The sequence below is a fragment of the Cervus canadensis genome, chromosome X (genome assembly GCF_019320065.1).
Source record: "Cervus canadensis isolate Bull #8, Minnesota chromosome X, ASM1932006v1, whole genome shotgun sequence".
NCBI lineage: Eukaryota > Metazoa > Chordata > Mammalia > Artiodactyla > Cervidae > Cervus > Cervus canadensis.
This window is the reverse complement of record NC_057419.1, coordinates 83,204,733-83,209,106: the sequence shown is the minus strand read 5'-3', so window position 1 is coordinate 83,209,106 and position 4,374 is coordinate 83,204,733.

Below are 4,374 nucleotides of genomic sequence, written 5' to 3'. Positions count from 1 at the left end.
CCTAGATATATTTTTACTTTTTTTTTTTTAATAAGAAAAAAATATATATATATTTTTTAATTTTTTCTTTTTTATTTTTTCTCTTTCATTTTCCTTTAAAATTCCCTATTACTCCCCCATCATTCCTTAACTTTCATTTTCATAGATTTTTACGATTTTTTTAATTAGGGAAAATTCTTTTTTTTTCTTTCTTGCTTTTTTTTCTCCTTTTTCTCTTCTATTTTCTATTTTTCTTTTTCTCTTATCTCTTTTAAAGTCCTCTAGTACTCCTCTACTACTCCTTAATTTTCATTTTCAATACACTATAACCTTACCAAAAAAAAAAAAAAGAAGAGAAGCCCTATTTTTTAAACTGAACTTCATATATATTTTTAAATTTGTGTGTGTGTGTGTTTTGGTTTTTGTTTTTAATATAGTATTTTTAAGAGTCTAATCTCTACTCTAGATTTTTAATTTTTGTTTTTCAATATATGATATAAATTGTGAACATTTAAGAATCCAATATTCAGTTCCCATTTTTATTCAGGAGTGTGTTGATTTTTCTCTCTCAATCTTGACTCTCTGTTTTCTACCTCAAAACACCTCTATTTCCTCCTTTCTCCTTTTCTTCCCAATCCAATTCTGTGAATCCTGGTGGGTGTCTGGGCTACGGAGAACATTCTGGGAACAGACAACTGCGTAGATCTGTCTCTCTTCTCTTGAGTCCCCCCTTTTCTCCTCATGCTCAACACTATCTCCCTCCTCCCTCTCCTCTTCTTCATGTAACTCTGTGAACCTCTCTGGGTGTCCCTAATGGGGGAGAATCTTTTCGCCATTAACCTAGAAGTTTTATTATCAGTGCTGTGTAGTTGGAGAAGTCCTGAGACTACAGGAAGAATAAAACTGAAATCCAGAGGCAGGAGACTTAAGCCCAAGACCTGAGAACACCAGAAAACTCCTGACTACATGGAACTTTAAGTAATAAGTGACCGTCCAAAAACCTCCATACCTACACTGAAACCAACCACCACCCAAGAGCCAATAAGTTTTAGAGCAAGACATACCAAGCAAATTCTCCAGCAACGCAGGAACATAGCCCAACATCAACATACAGGCTGCCCAAGGTGACACCTAACACATAGACCCATCTCAAAACTCATTACTGAGCACTCCATTGCTCTCCAGAGAGAAGAAATCAAGTTCCACGCACCAGAACACCGACGCAAACTTTCCTAACCAGGAAACCTTGACAAGCCAATCGTCTAAACCCACCCACTGGGTAAATCCTCCACAATAAAAAGGAACCACAGACCTCCAGAATACAGAAAGCCCACTCCAGACACAGCAATATAAACAAGATGAAAAGGCAAAGAAATACCCAACAGGTAAAGGAACATGAAAAATGCCCACCAAAAGAGGAGGAGATAGGGAATCTACCTGAAAAAGAATTTAGAATAATGATAATAAAAATGATCCAAAATCTTGAAAACAAAATGGAGTTATAGATAAATAGCCTGGAGACAAAGATTGAAAAGATGCAAGAAATGTTTAATAAAGACCTAGAAGAAATAAAAAAGAGTCAATTAAAAATGAATAATGCAATGAATGAGATCAAAACACTTTGGAGGGAACCAAGAGTAGAATAACGGAGGCAGAAGATAGGATAAGTGAGGTAGAAGATAAAATGGTGGAAATAAATGAAGCAGAGAGGAAAAAAGAAAAAAGGATCAAAAGAAATGAGGACAACCTCAGGAACCTATGGGACAATGTGAAACGCCCAAACATTCGAATCATAGGAATCCCAGAAGAAGAAGACAAAAAGAAAGGCCATGAGAAAATACTTGAGGAGATAATAGCTGAAAACTTCCCTAAAATGGGGAAGGAAATAGCCACCCAAGTCCAAGAAACCCAAAGAGTCCCAAACAGGATAAACCAAGGCGAAACACCCCAAGACACATATTAATCAAATTAACAAAGATCAAACACAAAGAACAAATATTAAAAGCAGCAAGGGAGAAACAACAAATAACACACAAAGGGATTCCCATAAGGATAACAGCTGATCTATCAATAGAAACCCTCCAGGCCAGAAGGGAATGGCAAGACATACTGAAAGTAATGAAAGAGAATAACCTACAACCTAGATTACTGTATCCAGCAAGGATCTCATTCAGATATGAAGGAGAATTCAAAAGCTTTACAGACAAGCAAAGGCTGAGAGAATTCAGCACCACCAAACCAGCTCTTCAAAACAAATCTAAAGGATTTCCCTCTAGATAGGAATGCAGAAAGGTGTATAAAACGGAACACGAAAACAACAAGTAAGCGAACGGGACCACTACCTATCATATATTACCTTAAATGTAAATGGGTTGAATGCCCCAAACCAAAAGAACAAAGATTGGTCTGAATGGATACAAAACAAGACCCCTATATATGCTGTCTACAAGAGACCCACCTCAAAACAAGAGACACATACAGACTAAAAGTGAAGGGCTGGAAAAAAATATTTCATGCAAACGGAGACCAAAAGAAAGCAGGAGTCGCAATACTCATATCAGATAAAATAGACTTTCAAATAAAGGATGTGAAAAGAGACAAAGAAGGACACTACATAATGATCAAAGGATTAATGCAAGAAGAAGATATAACAATTATAAACATATATGCACCCAACATAGGAGCACCACAATATGTGTGGCAAACGCTAACAAGTATGAAAGAGGAAATTAATACTAACACAATAATAGTGGGAGACTTTAATACCCACTCACAACTATGGATAGATCAACTAAACAGAAAATTAACAAGGCAACACAAACCTTGAATGACACAATGGACCAGCTAGACCTGATTGATATCTATAGGACATTTCACCCCAAAACAATCAACTTCAACTTTTTCTCAAGTGCACACAGAACCTTCTCCAGAACAGACCACATCCTGGGCCATAAATCTGGTCTTGGAAAATTCAAAAAAATTAAAATCATTCCAGTCATCTTTTCTGACCACAGTGCAGTAAGATTACATCTCAATTACAGGAAAAAAAATTGTTAACAATTCAAACATATGGAGGCTAAATAACACGCTTCTGAATAACCAACAAATCATAGAAGAAATCAAAAATGAAATCAAAATATGCATAGAAATGAATGAAAATGAAAACACAACAACCCAAAACCTATGGGATAACTGTAAAAGCAGGCTTAAAGGGGAGGTCATTAGCATTACAGCTCACAATCAAGAAACAAGAAAAAAGTAAAATAATAATAACCTAACTCTACACCAAAAGCAACTAGAGAAGGAAGAAATGAAGAACCCCAGGGTTAGTAGAAGGAAAGAAATCTTAAAAATCAGGGCAGAAATAAATGCAAAAGAAACTAAAGAGACCATAGCAAAAATCAACAAAGCTAAAAGCTGTTTTTTTGAAAAAATAAACAAAATTGACAAACCATTAGCAAGACTCATTAAGAAACAAAGAAAGAAGAACCAAATTAACAAAATTAGAAATGAAAATGGAGAGATCACAACAGACAACACTGAAATACAAAGGATCATAAGAGACTACTACCAGCAGCTCTATGCCAATAAAATGGACAACTTGGATGAAATGGACAAATTCTTAGAAAAGTATAACCTTCCAAAACTGAACCAGGAAGAAATAGAAGATCTTAACAGACCCATCACAGGCAAGGAAATCGAAACTGTAATAAAAAAATCTACCAGCAAACAAAAGCCCAGGACCAGATGGCTTCACAGCTGAATTCTACCCAAAATTTAGAGAAGAGCTAACACCTAATCTTACCAAACTCTTCCAAAAAATTGCAGAGGAAGGTAACTTCCAAACTCATTTCTATGAGGCCACCATCACCCTAATCCAAATGCCAGACAAAAGAATGCCGCAAAAAAAGAAAACTACAGGCCATTACACTGATGAACATAGATGCAAAAATCCCTTAACAAAATTCTAGCAAACAGAATCCAACAACATATTAAAAAAATCATACACCACGACTAAGTGGGCTTTATCCCAGGAATGCAAGGATTCTTTAATATCTGCAAATCAATCAATGTAATACACCACATTAACAAATTGAATGATAAAAACCATATGATTATCTCAATAGATGCAGAGAAAGCCTTTGACAAAATTCAACACCCATTCATGATTAAAACTCTCCAGAAAGCAGGAATAGAAGGAACATACTTCAACATAATAAAAGCTATATATGACAAACCCACAGCAAGTATCACCCTCAATGGTGAAAAATTGAAAGCATTTCCCCTGAAATCAGGAACAAGACAAGGGTGCCCACTCTCACCACTACTATTCAACATAGTGTTGGAAGTTTTGGCCACAGCAATCAGAGCAGAAAAAGAAGTAAAAGGAATCCA